Genomic DNA, 18,000 nt, shown 5'->3' with positions numbered 1-18,000 from the left:
TGTCACCCTCACCCCCGGACCCTGGGACCAAGGTGCTGACTCGGCCGGGTGCGCCTTCCATCCTTCCCGGAGTCTCGGGGACAGGAACCAAGGAGGGTTAAGCCCAGGCCACGTACTCTCCCCGTGGGTCTGCCCAGGGAGCCTATTTTCCTCAAATATTAAACCCTTATGTGGGGGCTTAAAGAACCCTGGGAAAGAACAAAAGTCAGAGATAGACCGGCCGGCTGGCAGGCAGGTTATCTAGTCACCTGGCCCGTAGGGCCATCTGGTCACCTGGCCCGTAGGGCCATCTGGTCACCCGGCCCGCAGGGCCATCTGGTCACCCGGCCCGCAGGGCCATCTGGTCACCCGGCCCGCAGGGCCATCTGGTCACCCGGCCCGCAGGGCCATCTGGTCACCCGGCCCGCAGGGCCATCTGGTCCCCCAGCCCGCAGGGCCATCTTGTCATGCAGGCAGGCCACCAGATGGCCCGGGACAACCCAGCGCCCGGCTGGCCTGGGTGGGCCGGACCCAGTCGTCCTTGCAGTCCGAAGACAGCGAGGGTGGCCAGCGATCTGAGGCCGTTGCTCGGGAGGCTCCTTCCCTGGGGCTGCTCACCTCCCTGCTCGACTTAGGCGGGAGCAGTTGGAAGGGGGGAATGGGGAGGGCCTGGCCGCCCCAGGCCATCTGGTTACCCTGCTGACCCGCAAGGAATGGTGGCCCCCGTCCCCGGTGGGGCAGGGATGGGTGAGCGAAGCCCCTGTGCCAGAGGGCACGTGGTGGAGGTGGCCTCCCACGGGCCTGCATTACCTCCTGCGCTTCCCTCCCATCGGCCTGGTGGCAGAGGGACCCACCTCCGGGTAAGTTGGAGGAGGGCATCCGCAGGCACCCGCAGACAGAGAGACAAAAGCTTGGCTCAGAGGATGACTTTCAATAGATCACAGCAAGGTAGCTGCTCTGCTACTTACGAAACCCTGACTCAGAATCAGGTTGTCTACGAATCATTTAGCACCGGGTGCACCACGAACTTGTGTTGCATTAAGGGCGATGGAGGCAACCCCCTTCCATCCGAGCTCTGGTCCCCAAGTGAACGGCTCTAGGCACCGGCCCCTCGAGAGAGAGAGGCCACCTATCCCAGGCCAACCGGGGCTCCACATCACTGGGGTATCGTTACGGTCTAGGGGGGATTCTGACTTAGAGGCGTTCAGTCATAATCCCACTGATGGTAGGTTTGCCCCATTGGCTCCTCAGCCAAGCACATACACCAAATGTCTGAACCTGCTGTTCCTCTCATACTGATCAGGATTACTATTGCAACAACACATCATCAGTAGGGTCAAACTAACCTGTCTCATGATGGTCTAAACCCAGCTCACGTTCCCTATTAGTGGGTGAACAATCCAACACTTGGTGAATTCTGCTTCACAATGATAGGAAGAGCCGACATTGAGGGCTCAATACAAAAAGCGACGTTACTATGAACGCTTGGCCGCCACAAGCCGGTTATCCCTGTGGTAACTTTTCCGATACATCCTGCTTGAAACCCAAAAAGTCAGAAGGATCATGAGGCCCCGCTTTGACGGTCTGTATTCATACTGTAAATCAAGATCAAGTAAGCTTTTGCCCTTCTGCTCTGCTGGAGGTTTCTGTTCTCCCTGAGCTCGCCTTAGGACACCTGAGTTATCGTTTGACAGGTGTACCACCCCAGTCAAACTCTCCACCTTCCACTGTCCCCACTGCGCCGGGTGCTTGGAGCCAGAAGCGAGAAGCGAGAGCCGCATGGGCTCGCCCCCCTCCCTCACAGGGTAATTGAAAAAAAGCTAAGAGTAGTGGTAATTCACCGGCGGCCCAACGGCCTCCCACTTATCCTACACCTCTCATGTCCATTCACAGTACCGGACTAGAGTCAAGCTCAACTGGATTTCTTTCCCCGCTGATTCTGCCAAGCACGTTCCCTTGGCTGTGGTTTTGCTAGATAGTAGGTAGGGACAGTGGGAATCTCGTTTATCCATTCATGCGTGTCACTAATTAGATGACAAGGCATTTGGCTATCTGTACCACCTTGCGAGGGCTCATTCTGGGTTATTATGCTGCCCATCAGCGTCAAATTGGTTTTGCTTCCAACAATACAACATTCTTTTGCTCCGGAGTACAGCCACACTGAACGCTGTCCTCACTGGAACTGGGATCACGTATAGGCCTGAGATAGTACACCCTGCAGTACTATTCCAACAACTTAAAATTGTCTACGAACAGTCCTGAGAAATTAACGTATGATTAGCAGGACATCAATAATCAAAGTGTGATAATTATGTGTAGGTAATTATTTGAGACCTATTCATCATTCAAGACATTTCAATAATTATGATGTACACAATTGTATCTAAATTGTTATAAGCACACATCTAGAAAAATACACATCTACAAATTGCACATCTAACTAGAAAATGCACATCTATAAAAGTCTAAAAATTCACATCTATAAAATTCACATCTACACTATATCTTGTGTCAACTATAAACTAATATATTGAAGGATCAACAGTTTAAAACAATATGCTTTATAAGGGTGAATTGTGTGCTGCAAGAAAGTGTACTGAAAAAAGAAAAGAGATTAATGCTGTTCCTCAGTGGTAGGTTTAGTATGGAGTCACAATTCACTTAATCCCAATGATTCCCTGAGAAGGTCATGGGTGGGAATCCATCTGTTGGATTCGAATGCCCTCACACACCCTTTCAGGTGTCATGCTTCATCATATGGGCTGCTCCTCGTGGGGTCGGCGGTGCAATACCCCTCGGGCTCCCTATAAATAGGGGCACTTGGTCGGAGATCTTTTATCCAACTGCCGTATGGTGAAGTGCAGGTATGGGGACAGAACTGTGTAGATGTAGTGTAGTGATTAAAATAGGGTTGGGGAGTACCTAGAAGTGCAATTTTATTCTGGGGGTCCTGGAAGTTGGATTAATTGCTAAGTATTTTATACCATCACCTTGGACAGGGAGATTTGCCCATTTCTCAAATTCTTCTTTTTTGCAATCATATGTTGCTAACAAATTCAAATCATAACTAACCCTGAGCGTAGTTCGCGTAGTAGCGCTACGCGTAGCTACGCATAGTGCACTTCGCGTGATACACGTAGCGCTACGCGATTGTCCGCACTGTGCAATCCTTGCAAACGGCATCTTGCACAGTGGAAGCGGTAGTTTTCTGCCGCTCGAGTGGATTTTTACTCGAGTGGCAGCTTTCTCAACGCGGACTGGTAGTTTCTCATCGCGAGCGGTCGCGAGCATACGCGACCACTCGCAATGAGAAACCTGACCTCCCCGTGTTGAGAATCCTGCCAGGAGGTTTATTTTCCACACTCGCGATTGGCAACTTGATGTTGCTGATCGTGAACGAGAAAAAATTCTCGCAGGGATGTCATTTTGCTCGCTCGCGGTCGCCAACTTGACGCTGAGGACCGCGAGCAAGCTAAAAATGCCAACTACGCTACGCTACGCGATTTTGCACTGTGCTACGTGCAATTCGCATAGCGCGAAGTAGTCAAACTATTCAAACTTCGTGGGCGTAATGTAGTTGTCCGCCCAGGGTTAATCATAACTCAGAAACCTACTGTCTAAAATGTTGAGTTTGTGCGTTTTGATGATGTTATCAATGTTTTCATTTATTCCTTCTCCTGCATACATGAATCTGGAGCTGCCCTGAGATATAATAAACTGTTGACTTTATTTAGACAAATTGTTGTACATAGTTTTGGTATACTGAGGCCCCCAAAAGATTTTTTCGAATACAGGAGACCATCACATGTGTATGCAGGAAGGTGTAGAAAATGTTTGACATACTTTTTTATTGTTTGATCCAGAACATTTAAAGATTTAGCTTCTGTTCCTGTCATTTCCAATTTAAATGACAGTTTAGGGACTAAGTACTGACACAAAATTTCTATTTTCTACGTTGGCTTCAGTGGTAGATTATCAAGTTTTTGAGCCCAATTATCAAGAACCTCATTCGTTTTTTTGTTGCTTGTATGGCCAGTGTGTAGGTCACAGTTGAATCCGAGGTATCTCTCACTTTCTCCTGGATGAATGTTTTCAATATCTTCTTTTTCAAACTGCCATGGTTTACAGTTGTTAATCAAGATTTTATTTTTATGGTGACTGATATAAAATCCATGTGTCTTTTTCACATTAAGTTTTAATCCTGTTGTTTTACTGAACTTAATGATTTTCAGATTTGTACTCACTCCTTCCCAGGTGCTGCTGAGCACTGCGATGTCATCAGCAAAGGCGAGAGCGGAGATTTGCTCAATAAGACCATCTGATCCAAATGTGAAGCCCTTGCCATTTTTCTGAAGATCACAGATCAGAGGATCCATGGCAATGTTAAATAGCAGTGGGGATAAAGAGTCACCTTGTTTAACCCCAGATTACATTGTTATTTCAGGAGTTGGTTTTTTGTTCTTTCCCTTGAAAAATGTTGTTGAGTCAGTGTACAAGTCTTTTATTATGTCTGTGAAGGAACTATGTGCCTTGCTAGACTCTGTATAATATGGCCATGGCTGACATAGTCGAAGGCTTTTGAGATATCTATGAACACTACTGCTAAAGAGTGACTGTTTTTTCGTGCCCCTTTTAAGATATTTTGCAGAAGAGTCAGAATCTCGAGGCAACCTCTCACCTTCATGAAGCCTTTTTGTCTGATATTCAATTCAACAAAAAATGAGTCTTTTAGTTAATATTTTTGTGAATAACTTCATGAATGCAGTACTGATGGTAATTGGACGCCAATTGCTGATTTTTTTAAGTTCACTAATTGGTACATTCTTGGGTATCAATATTGACCGGTTCTTTTTGATCCTTTCTGGCACTCTTCTCATCGATAACCAAGACGATAGAATTCTGCGCAGCATTCTTGGTTGCCTGCTATGCACTTTATTCAGACCAATCTTATCAGGCCCCACTGCTTTCTTTAAATCGGAGTTATCAAAGGTATTTGTTATTTCGAGCAGTGTAATTTCTTTGCATAGATTTCTAATTTCCCATTCATCCGGTATCCGATCAATCGGCATGAATTTAGGGTTTTTCTTGTTTTCTTTTTCAATTATGCTTTGGTAGTATTGGTAAATTTCATCAGCAATGATTTGGCAAGTGGCATCTTCTGCCCCATCAGTGAAGTGATAATCCTGGCAATTTCCTTTTTGTCTTTTTATGTTTAAAACGTTTTTATTGAAACAAAACAAACCATGGGGGGGGGGATAGGAGGTTGGGATACATAGAATACAATCAAAGCAACTCAAGAGGGTTGGCGATGGATAGCTCGGTGGGTCAGGGGAAAAACACAGTAAATGAAGGGCTAGAAATGCAATCTGTGGAATCCCTGCGTGCATATCCGACACCCCAAATCTAAGCAATGAAAGCCAGCAGCAACTCAACAAAGCACAATCCCCCCCCTCACATCCCCCCAGTAACGAAAAGACAACACCCCACCCCCCCCATCCTATGGTCCCGCACCAGATTAATCCTCACCAAGAAGCCCCGCACCCCCCCCCCCCCCCCCCGGAGGCCCCCGTCTCACATGTGAACTAGTCCGCCGGGGTCACTGGCGGCGTCAACCTGAGAAGCCTAAGATACCTCGGGCAGGTGAGCTCCCGGAATTCAGTGGACAGCAGCGCTAGAAAGGGTTGCCACAGCTCTTCAAATTGGTCTATCTCCCCCGCCACCGTGAGCGACAGCTTCTCCATTCCCAGCACATGCCAAAGCCTATGCAACCAACCCGTGATGGAGGGGACAGTGGTGGTGCGCCAGTGGATAAGGATGTTCTGGACCGCAGACCCCAGCGCAATCGCGATCTGCCTACCTCTGCGGGACTTCAGCGGGTACATTAGGTCATTGGGGAGGCCCAGCAGGACATACGCCGGGAGGCGCGGCAGCTCTATCCCAAAGTGCTTATCCACCTCGTCCAAAACTTCCTTCCAGTAGGCGGTCAGCACGGGGCAATCCCAAAGAATGTGTGAGAGGTTACCCTCCTGCCCGCAGCCCCGCCAGCACCCCTTGTCAGTGTGTTTATGCATTTCATACAGTCTCTCCGGGGTGTAGTACCAATAAGTGGACACCTTAGTAAAGGTCTCCGTAAGGCCCGTGTGATATGCAGAGTGCCGCGCCCGATACGCAATTTTGTCCCATTCCTTGTGGCTAAGTGTTCTACCCAATTCCCTGTGCCAGCGCTCCCTCCCCGGGTTGTAATAGTGAGACGGCGGGGGTTGTAGGTGCTTGTACAGATCGGTAATTAGCTTAGCGTCGGAGGTCCGGGTGACCAGCCACCTCTCATACGGTGTGATTTGACGAGCCGCTGTGTCACGCACCTGGGGCTGGAGGGCCCAATGCCGAACCTGCATATAGCGCAATCTGTCCAGCTCCGTCAGGCCGAACTCCTGGCGAAGTTGCTGAAACGGAATCACTCCCTCCGGGCCATAGATCTGGGAGAGCGCCCTGCAGCCCGCCTGCACCCAATGGGAGAAAACTCCCGGCTCCATCCCTGGGGAGAAGTCCGGGTTGCCCACTATGGGTGTGAACGGCGAAGGGAAGGTGGTGAGGCCCCGAACTTCACAGACTGCGTCCCACACCCGCAGGGGGACCCGCGTAACAAAAGAAGCGTAAAGGTTAGGTGGGCGGTGCGCGCGGCGCAGGAATGGAACCTCTTGTAGGGTGCGGCCCGCCACTGCCTGGTCTTGAAAGAGCCAGTGTTTGTCGGACTCCCACCTGCTCCACTCCACCAGATATCGCAGCTGTGTCGCCTGAAAGTACTTACGGAGGTCCGGAATACCGAGACCCCCCGCCTCCGGAGCAAGCGTGGAGAGGACCCTCTTCATTCGTGGCTTGCGGCCCTGCCAGACAAAGCGGGAGATGTCAGCCTGCATTTGTCATATCCAGCCCACCGGGGGCTGTAGAGGGAGGGCCCGGAAAAGATACAGTATCTGGGGCAACACCGTCATCTTAACCGCCGCGATTCGCCCCAGCCAGGACAGTAGGCCCTTGCTCCAGCGACCCAGCTCCTCCTTGATCTTCCTGCTGAGGGAGGCATAATTGGCCGTAACCATCTCCGGTAATGTGGGCGCCAGCAGAATCCCCAGGTATGGCACCGTGGACGAGGACCACTGCATGGGGAAGAGTCGCTGAAGGTCCCTCCTGGTGTCCGCAGCCAGGGACACGTCAAACGCCACCGACTTGCTCATATTCATTTTGAAGCCGGCCACACAGGCAAAGGCGTCCAGTTCCTGGAGGCAAGCAGGCAGCGACCTCCTAGGGTCGTCCAAGGTCAGCAGTACATCGTCCGCGTAGAGACTGACAGTGTGGACATACTGGCCCATCCGGACCCCGACAGCGTCCGGGTTATCGCGAATCCTCTGAGCAAACGGCTCCATGTAGAGGGCAAACAAGAGCGGCGAGAGGGGGCAGCCCTGCCTCGTGCCGCGTTCGATGGCAAATGCACCGGAGCTACACCCGTTGACCCGCACCGACGCTGAAGGATGCTTATAACAGTTGAATACCATGGTGCGGAACCTATCTCCGATTCCCAATTTCTTGAGAACCAGCTCGAGATACGGCCAGTGAACTCTGTCGAAGGCCTTCTCCGCATCAACGGACAGCAACATCCGCTCCCCCGGGACCCGCGAGGCCTTCTCCAGAACATGCGCCACCCGCTTGGTATTGTCAACCGTCTGTCTGCCAGGTACGAAGCCGGCCTGGTCCGCCTCCACCAATCCGGGGAGGTGAGGACCCAGCCTGGACGCTAGAATTCCTGTATACAACTTGAGGTCAACATTTAAGAGCGAGATGGGTCGGTACGAGCCACAGAGGGCCCGGTCCTTCCCAGGTTTCGGAATTACCGCGACCGTCGCCCTCAGGAGATCCGGTGGGATGGCTCCCGGTTCAGAAAAGGAGTTAAATAGCCGAGTAAGGACAGGGGCCACAGCCGCGCAAAAAGTCTTGTAAAACAAAGACGTGTACCCGTCCGGGCCCGGGGCCTTACCATGCTTCAACCGCGCGATAGCGGAAATCACTTCCTCAACATGGATATCCCGCTCCAGGTGGTCCGCCTGAGCCGGATCCAGCACCGGAAGGGTCACCGACTCCAAATAGCCTGCGGCGTCCCGTGACGAGGAGGGCTCCTCAGCGTACAGCGCCTCGTAGAAGCCGCGGAAAGATTCCGCTACCTCTGCGTCCCCGGAGACGACCACCCCGTCCGTGCCCGCCAATTCCTTCACGACGCCACGCTGCTGCGTGACCCGGAGCCGGTGCGCTAGGAGCTTGCCACATTTGTCCCCCCCAGTGTAGAAGGCATGTTTCAAGCGCAAGGCGGCATACTCCGCCCTGTCAAGATCCAGTGCCGACAGGAGCTTCCTCGCAGCCTTCAACTGCCTCCACACCCTTGGCGCCCCCGTGCGGCGGTGGACCTGCTCAAGCTCCCGGACCTGAACGGTCAGCTCGTCCCTCTTCCGTTGCCGCTCCCTATTTTCGACGGCGGAGATAGAGATAAATTCCCCCCGGAGGACTGCCTTCAATGCCGCCCACTGTGTCGCCTGCGAAGTGTCGGTGTTGCTGTTGTGAGTTAGGTAGTCCTGTATGACCTCCCCAATGCGCTGCACTACAGACTTTTTGTGTAAAAGGGTATCCCGGAGGCGCCACACCCCCCGAGAGGGGGAGGCCGCCGGCCACTGGAAAACGCCGGTAACCGGTGAATGGTCAGACAGGGTCAGGACCCCGATGACCGCCGCCGTGGCAGCGGCACGCATCGGTCCACTCACCAGAAGGTAGTCCAGCCGTGAGTAGGTTCGGTGTGCGTGCGAGAAGTAAGAGTAGTCCCTATCCGTGGGGTGCATGGAGCGCCAAAGGTCGTGTAGGTCCATTTCCGCAATCCGGGCCTTCACAGCCTGGGACAGTTCCCCCGTCTGCGGGAAGCGCTGCGCCGATCTGTCCATCACAGAATCGAAGACAATATTAAGGTCTCCCCCCAAAATGACGTGGCGGTCGGGAGAAGCAGTGACATCCACCAACACGGAGTCCAGGAAACGCTCTTGGTGGTCGTTTGGGCTATAAACGGAGCCGACCGTAAACGTTATGCCTCCTAAGCGCATGCGATACGCAAGAAGCCTCCCCTTCTGTTCAGCACACTTATACAAAACCTCCCCCCTAAAGGAGCTCGATAGAAGAATGGCGACCCCCGCCGTCTTGTTCGTTGCCGAGGAAAAGAACTGGGTAGGGAACTTGGCAGAGCGCAGCCTGTGGCAATCCCGGGACAATAAGTGGGTCTCCTGCAAAAGGCAAATGTCCGCCTGCGTCCCCTCCAGCAAAGATAAGATCGCTCTGCGCTTCACGGGGTTATTCAGACCCTGAACATTAAGGGTCACTACCTTTAGGCCCGACATTCCTCTCGGGGATCGGGAGCGCCGTGCAATGGGCAGGGGATCAGCGGGTGGGGCGCGCGGGGCAGCCGCGCAGGACAAGCCAAAACAGACCAAGCGTGGGCATGGACAACATCGGACGGGACCTCCCCAACCCCAGAACAACCCATACACCCACCCAAAACACAATCCAGGCAACTAGCCAAACGCAAACTCAAACACCCCATTGTCCCAGTCAAGCCCCAAAACGGGCAAGTCCGTAAAAAAGAACGAAGTGGACGTCCAGCCACTCACCTCCATCCGCTCCCCCCCGACCCCCCCGCCCCGTACCCAGCATTTAAAGAAGCTAAAGGCATCTCCCCCCGGAGTGAGTGTTAGGCCGTCAAGGCCACGCCGGTGGAGCCGGCCGAGTCCCTGGCCGCCGCCCTCAAAGCGTCGGCCATGTCCGCCCTGATGGTAGGGGAGTCAGGACGCCCTGCGCTGGCTGCTGAGCGTCGCCTCATCGACCTCCGCCGGCTCCGTCTCTCCGAGGACCTCCACGACGGTGTAGCTCCTTCCTCCTCCGCCGCCGTAAGCCCCAGGACACCACAAATGTCCTGCAAGGAGCGTAGCTGGTGTAGCACCCCGTTCCACCGGAAGATCAGGCGGAAGGGATGACCCCAAGAGTACGGCGTCTCGTGTTCACGCAAAAAGTCAGTGGCAATCCTAAAGGACCTGCGTTTCTGCAGCGTGATGGCGGAGAGGTCCTGGTAAAGCGCCACCGGCCGATCCCGGAAAGTCAGGGGCTGTTTCTTGCGGGCCTCAGCCATGATGCGTTCCTTCAACGGGAAGTCGGGCAGGAAGGCCAGAATATCCGGTGGAGGTGCCGATGACTGGCGCTGCCGGCCAACCCTATGCGCCCTATCAATGCTGATGGGGAAGTCCGCAGCTTCCCCCAGGATCTCTCGGAACAGGGCCCGCAGGTAGGCCCCCAGATCGGACCCCTCGTCCGCAGTCGGCACCCCACGCACTCGAATGTTGTTCCTCCGTGATCTGTTCTCAAGGTCCTCAGAGTGGGCCTGGAGCTCCACACACTGCTCCCGGAGGCGGAGAACGTCCTGTTGAAGATGGACTATCTCCTCCGCTCGGTGTTGGGCCTCCGTCTCCACCGTTTCAACGCGCTCGCCAAGGCCCTCCACTTCCCTGCGCACTTCCCGGACCTCGCTGGCCACCTCCCGCTTCAGTGTCTGGAAGTCCTCCCTGAGGGAGCTAAACAGTTCCTCCATAAAGGTCCTCGTGACGGGTGGCTCCCCCCCAGTCACATCCGCCGAGGCCCGGGAGGACCCCGGCGAGGGCTGTGTTCGGTCCCGCAGTTGCTGGGCCCTGCCAAGCATGTCCGGCAGGGTGCGGTCCCCCTTCTTCGGGCCACCTCTTCCAGACATCGCAAGCACTGCGGTCGGGCACAGGTCCAGCCGCCCCAGGGATGCCCAGCTGCTGGCAAGCGCTCGACGTGGGTGTCCCCCCACAAGCAGAGTCGCTGCGTCACAGGTGACAAAATGGCGGCCCAGTCCGGTCACCGTCAGCCGCGGGCGCCCCTTCGAGACAGCAATGGGAGCCACAGTGGGGGGCGTCTCATCCGCACATCCCCCAGAAATTCAGCCCGGCAGCAGCGGCGGTCACAGACATCCAACAGCAAGGGCTCCGGCGAAGGCCACCACCACCGCTCCCTCGGGGACAAGATGGCGGCAGGGCGGAGCAGGGCAGAACGACCAGGCCCGGCGACACCACCGGGGCCCCCAAAACGCACAACAATCAAATAGGTTCCACCGCCGGCTGCAGTCTGTCACACGCAGGGGCCCAGATGGTCCGACCCCATCAGAGAGTCCGCCGTACCGCGGCTAAGGGGTAGGGGCCCCGCAGTGCGAAGTGTCGCCGACACAAGTCCGAGTGCCAAAGCACCCGTCCTAAGCCTTCCGCACCGTCGGGTCCCCTCCCGCAGGGCTCCTTCAACCTCCGTCGAGCGGTGGGCCAGATTCCCTCCAGATCGCAACTTTCAGCACCAGGCCCAGCCGAGGCGCCCGGACAGCACTCCTATGCGCTCCGCCTCTCAGGCCCTCCGTCGCGCCTCGAACTCGATCGGACTTTTTGGGGGCTTCCCCCGAGGCGATCCGAACCAAAACGGCAACAACGTGCGCCCCAGGTGCTCCGCCACGCTCCTCTCCCACGCCGAGCCTCAGCGGGGGGAGAAAAGCATAAGAAAAGGGCTCACGCTTGGCCGGGCCGGAGGAGCTACGGGAGGAAGCGTCCGCTCACCCCGCCATCTTGGCCACCTTTTTGTCTTTTTTAAACATTGCCTGTTATTCTTTGTAGCAGCCCTTTGCTTTTGCATAATTTTTCTTGTGTGACCGATTGAGCCTTCCATTTTTCTTATCTTTCTTTGATATCTTGTTTAGTACTGACGCAGTCTGTTGCTCATCTTGAGCAGGGTCATAGGGTCATTATTGGGTTCGCTCGTTGGTTCGGTACAATTTGCTGGTACAGGACTTATATCAGTGGTGTTTTCTGAGATATAAGTCACTATCTCATCCATCAGATCCATAGCAGCATTGTGTTGCTCTATGTTTTGGGTGTACTTCTCGACTTCTGTGATTCTATCCTCCAGCTCATCAAAGTTCTTGATTTTTTGCGCACGTTTGCGATTGATAAAGTCTCTGCGCTTTTCTGTTGTTACTTCCACTGTAACCTCTGGTTCATCGCAAGAGTCATTTTCAGAAACATTTGATGCTTGCAGTACATCTTTTGCCGATTTCTTACTCTTATCTCTTCTATCTCTTCTTTTTTCTGCAATTTTTTACTGTTTTTATTGTCAAAATGTGGAACCATTAGCGCATTCATATTTCTCTTGTTTTCATAAATTTTTTCCAGTTCTGCTAATAGCAGTATTTCTTCCTGTGACCTTAATTTTGTCGGTTTGCTGCTTGCTAGAGCTGCTAGTCTAGCCTCATTTTGCGCTCTTGGATGCGCATGCCGAGCATGTTGTGAAACTCCAATTTTTGTTCCAAATCTGAGGTCACAGAAGCTGCACAGGAATGGCAATTCTCCTTTTTGAGGTGTTCCTTTGCGTTTTGCATAGTGGCATGCAATATTGTGGTATTCGGCTTCTTTGTCACATTTTGAACAATACGTTTTGAGATAGAAGCCTTTATGCTTGTTGGAGACATGTTTTCTCAAATCTTTAAAAGTTCCCCATATGTCTCCACACAAGTCACATTTATACATTTTGTTTGGGTATTTCCAATATGTGACTTTTTTTGTGTAGTTACTTTTCTTTGTTATCAATTCTCTGCTGACCTCGTACACATCAGGTAGATTTTCATAGTTGATTTTACCAATGTCATTCTTGGCTGAGGAGGCCACAAACTCGATGGTTTCGCTGAGGTCTACTGTTGTGTCTTCTTCTGCTTCGGAGGGTGATCTAAGGCCTATATCGTGATCTGAATCATTGTTGCTTGTTACATTGTTTGAAGCGGGTGCTGGTTTGTCAAATTCGGTGAGGAGGTTAATGATTTCTGGAGAAGACAGCACCTCCTTACGCCATCTTAACGGGGTTTTTTTTCTCCAGGAACTACCCCATCTGGAGTTGTTTGTTTGCTTCACCACTTCTAACTATCACGCTCGCTGCCATGATAGAACCTTGTTTGGCCTATCTCTATAGACTTCTCTACGCAGAGTCTAGCACTATAGAGACAGTTACTGGCGGGACAACTGGGAGGTGAAGGCCACTACAACTGAGAATAGGTTAAGAGAGTCATAGTTACTCCCGCTGTTTACCCGCGCTTCATTAAATTGCAGAAATCACATCACGTCAACACCCGCCTTGGTCCTTCCGGGTGCTTTGTTTTAATTAAACAGTCGGATTCCCCTGGTCCGCACCAGTTCCAAGTCATCTGCTAGGTGCCCGCCAAGGCAGAACGCGCCCCCGGAGAGGCAACCACCATAGCTGGGGCGATCCACCTGTGCTTTTGTTTGTTTCTTCCTCGATGCTGCCTGATCCCAACTCTTTTTTAAATCAACCAGAATGGCAAGGAAAAAACTCACTTACCATTCCAATTGAATCCCGGGGGAAGGGGGAAATGGGAATGAGAGACAACAAGATAAACACAGGATTCCTGATGGCTGCCTCACAGACTGGATCAAGCCACGTGTCTCTCAGGGAATCGGAATGGACTGGGTTTCTGGTTCTTTCTTTAAAATGTGTTCTGGAATCCGGATGTTAAAATCACGTCCTGGATTGTGTAACTGCAATTTGTTTTCTTTAAACTGTATGTATTCCTTTATTAAACAAGAAGAAAAACTGTGAGTAACACAGATTAATAAGCGTCTGATCTGGGTTTGTTTTCCTGTAATTCTTCTGTGATCAGTACATACCTAAAATTACCAAGACCGTTGCTCAAAAGGATTCGTGAAATTAACAATAAGAAATACCAAAAGAAAATAACACAAGTCTTTTGCAAAGGTCAATATGCTCGTGACAATATTGTTCATTGACTCTTCAGATAAACATGACCTTCTCTGCTTTTGACCAAAAGTGCAAACGGAACAGCGCTAATAGTTCTCAGAAGTCTTTCAATTAGGCTAATAGTTGCTTGATTCCTTGAATATCAAGTGCACTTTCAAATTATTCAAAATCTTTTTAATTCAATGTCTTTTTGCTTGTTAATTAACTGTGGAGAGGTATTGAAATTCGTTTCCCAAGGAAGTCTTTTGTTAAATATAACATAAGAACTCTTACCTTGTTCAGGAAAGCCAAAACTGTTTTACCGTGTCTTTTGAGGGGTTGCTTAGCAACCATTGTTGATTCTCTTGTCCTTTCTCTTTTCTGTAGAATACCGGAAAGGAAATATAGCAGGAAGCGGAAGAGGATCTTGCCAGATGCCCTAGACTGGGACACCTCCGACGAAGCCGGGGATGCTGGGGAAGGACGAGGAGCAAGGTAAGGAATCCAGAAGAGGAGCGGAGTCGAGTTGAACCGGAGTCGGGTGAGTGCATCTTTTCGTGAAGCGAAGCATCAGGGCACGGTGGGTGTGGTTTAAACAGCTGCAGCGCATGTGACTGCAGAGACAGTTTACACGTGTCCTGATGCCTGAGGCTGATGTTCATTTACATCGCGTGTGTAGCTGCAAAGGCGGTTAACACATGCGCAGAATGTGTCCTGATGCGTGCAACAACAGCTGCTTCTTTAGTTCGATTTCCAAATGCTTAAATCCTAGAAACAAGCATTGGTAACTACAAGGAAACCTATCTATATTTGTACATCCGTTCTGTATAATTTTTTGTAGATTAATTCTGCATTCTTTTACACAAGTGTCAAGCCATAAACCAAGGTAATGATTACAATGGGGCAACTGATAAGAAAACGTATTTTAACTCTAAATACAGGATGTGTGTTATTTATAATCACATGGCAGAGGTTCTTTTGTTTTTTGTTACTGAGCTTAGATTTTTCGTAACACGGCTTGCGCCCAGAATCCCCGCTGTCCGGCTGTCTATATCAATCAACACCTTTTCTGGGGTCTGATGAGCATCGGCATTGGGCGCCTTAATCCGGCGTTCAGATCATCCCACAGCGCCAGTTCTGCTTACCAAAAGTGGCCTACTAGGCACTCTCATTCCATGCCCAGCTTCTTACCCATTTGAAGTTTGAGAATAGGTTGCGATCGTTTCGGCTCCAACACCTCTAATCATTCGCTTTACCAGATAAAACTGGGGGCTTCAAGGGCCAGCTATCCTGAGGAAAACATTGGAGGAAACCAGCTACTATATGGTTCAATTAGTCTTTCGCCCCATACCCAGGTCGGATGACCGATTTGCACGTCAGGACCGCTACAGACCACCACCAGAGTTTCCTCTGGCTTCTCCCTACCCAGGCATAGTTCACCATCTTTTGGGTCCTGTCACGCACACTCATGCTCCACCACTCTGACGGAGCGGGCGAGACGGGCCGGTGGTGCACCCACTGCTGACAGCGTGGCGGGATCCCATCTTAGCCCGTGCACGCCGGCCCTCACCTTCGTTGCGCCACAGGGTTTCGCTCAGCCCTCCGATTTATGCATGTGTTATACTCCATGGTCCGTGTTTCAAGATGGGTCGGGTGGGTAACCGATCGAGTATTGCATTGCAAATGCTTGTTATTGGGAGATGTAGAGTAATACAGAATTGTATAGCAATTATTATTACTTATTGACTTTCGATGCATTTCTGCTTTCCAAATGAAAGACGATGTGTAAAAAAGAAGTCTCTTAAAAAAATGTCCCATAATTCTCATGCTAGTATGGGAACTCACAATTTCGGAAATAGCTAATTTTTCTAAACTCAATATTTTGTTACAATTTCAGAAATACATAGGTGTCTTTCATCCTGATTTTTCACTATACATATTTTCCCAAATTAATTGCGATATACCCGGTACATAATAAAAAAACATTGCAAGAAGCGGCTCAGTTACTGGCTCTGGGTTCGTCCACTTCTTGGTGAACCTACAAATCCTATATATCCCCACAACCAGAAAGGTCCAGCAGATGTAACGGCTTTCAAACATCTGTCATAATTAGCAGAAGTTACAGGTGAAAATGTTGGCAAAATAGCTGTCTTTTCAACTCATTTTCAATTTTTCCTATTTTCAACTGTTAGTTTCTATAGAGAAACCTTGAAGGATCTACACAAATCACTCCGTCTACTTTTCTAAAATGTATAGCTTTCCAGGATCCATTATTGCTTTCATACCCATTTCTACCATTAACTGGAAGAAGGTTGAAAGCACAAAAAATAGCAAAAATAGACTATGTCCCAGTAAAATGCCAAAACTGTTTACAAAATGTTGGTTTTCTTACAAAAGTCTGTCAGTCCCTGAAAGCTGGGAACATTGTGATTTCAGCCCCACAAACCCTTGTTGATACCATTTGCAGGGAACAAACCATACACTTTCATTTCCAGCACATCCCCCCCCCCAAAAAAAATAAATCATTTATCTGTATTTTGGCTAATTTCGGGGTCCCCTCCAGGGGAATCCACAAACCCTGGGTACCTTTAGAATCCTCATGATGTTGGAAGAAAAGTACTCAAATTTGGCATGGATAGAATAGAATAGAATAGAAGTGATTTTTATATAGCGCATGGCTACCTGGAAGCATCTCAGTGCTGTATGATCACTAGGATTGGAACTGTCTTTTAAGGAAAGAGCCAGGTTTTGAGTTGTTTACGAAAAACTAGATGATTGGTTTGTTTCCGCTGCTGCAACGGAAGGCTGTTCCACAGCATGGAGGCTTTATAGGCGAAGCGACGGCCTCCACTTCTGGTCTTCCTTATTCTTGGTACCACTGCGAGGTGAATCTCATCCGAGCTGAGGCTTTTAGGGGCCTTGTAAGGACGATTCAAGGATTCGATAATAGGAGGCCCATTACTCCCTAGGGACTTATGGACGACGCAAAAAGGCCTTGAAGTGGATTCTTTCTGGTACTGGTAACCAATTGAGAGTGTGAAGTGCCGGTCTAGCGGAGCTTCGTTTCTGGGTTCCCGTAAGCAGCCTTGCAACAAAATTCTGCACTATCTGCAGTTGTGAAATTACATAAAGGGGGGTGCCCAGGTACAGGGCATTGCTATAATCTATCCTTAATAGGATAAGTGTTGGACCAGAATTTTTTTGGCTTGCTCTGGTAGCAGTGGCAGAACTTTGCAAATCATTCTAAGTAGGCCGAAGCAGAGTGCAGTAGTTTTTCTGGCTTGGACTTTGAAAGAAAGATCTTGGTCCAGCCAAACACCCGGACATTTTAATTTATTTTTCAGTGTGGGTGCTGGGCCCATGCAGGCTGGCCACATGGTGTTGTCTTTAAAGGTGAGCTGGCTACCAAGTAGCATGAGTTCAGTCTTATCGCTGTTAAGTTTTAATTGGGAAAGACTCATCCAGTTGGTGACTTCCTCCAGACAGTGGTGGAGATTCAGGGAAGTATGGTTGGTCTGAGTTAGAGCTACCACCAACTGGGTGTCATCGGCATATGTAACTATATGGATTCCAAAGGGGGCGACCGTTTCTGCCAGTGGGTGCATATAAACATTAAAAAGGGTAGGGCTCAGAGACGAGCCCTGTGGGAATCCACATTTGAAGGGGAATGATTTAGACAGAGCGTCACCTGAGAACACATGAAAACACCTGTCCTCCAAAAAGGATTTGAGCCACGATAGCACCTTGCTGGATACGCCTAATTTCATTAGACGGTGAATCAGGATCTGGTGGTACACCGTGTCAAAGGCCGCACTTAGGTCCAGGAGTATGATAGCAGCTGTGCCTCCTGAATCAATAATCTTCCTAGCTTCCGCCACCACTCTTTCATCCACTCCATGGATACCTAATGTGGTCAAAAAGTTGCAGGGGCAAACTACCCCAAATAGCCCCAAAAAAAGCTTAGCACGGGGGGGGGGGGGGAGGCCTAGCAGCGAAAGGGCTAAAGAAATATGACCAGGAATAGGAACACTAAATTAACCCAGTCCTAAAATCTGTAGCAATTGAGGTTGGTTTTATTTAGGGGTTAAATAAAGATGAACATGTTTCTATTGAGATATTTATTACGGTCAAGATTTTGGTAGT

At 50.6% G+C, this 18,000-nt stretch overlaps 1 pseudogene; it reads right to left on the bottom strand.

The window, feature by feature from the left end:
- Positions 1–884: 884 nt before the first annotated feature.
- LOC146783307 (28S ribosomal RNA) lies at positions 885–1,921 on the bottom strand (annotated as a pseudogene).
- Positions 1,922–18,000: the final 16,079 nt, after the last annotated feature.

The sequence above is a fragment of the Triturus cristatus genome, chromosome 11 (genome assembly GCF_964204655.1).
Source record: "Triturus cristatus chromosome 11, aTriCri1.1, whole genome shotgun sequence".
In the NCBI taxonomy this organism is placed as follows: Eukaryota; Metazoa; Chordata; class Amphibia; order Caudata; family Salamandridae; genus Triturus; species Triturus cristatus.
The sequence above is the reverse complement of the archived record's forward strand: the minus strand, read 5'-3'. Positions and strand labels throughout refer to the sequence as shown.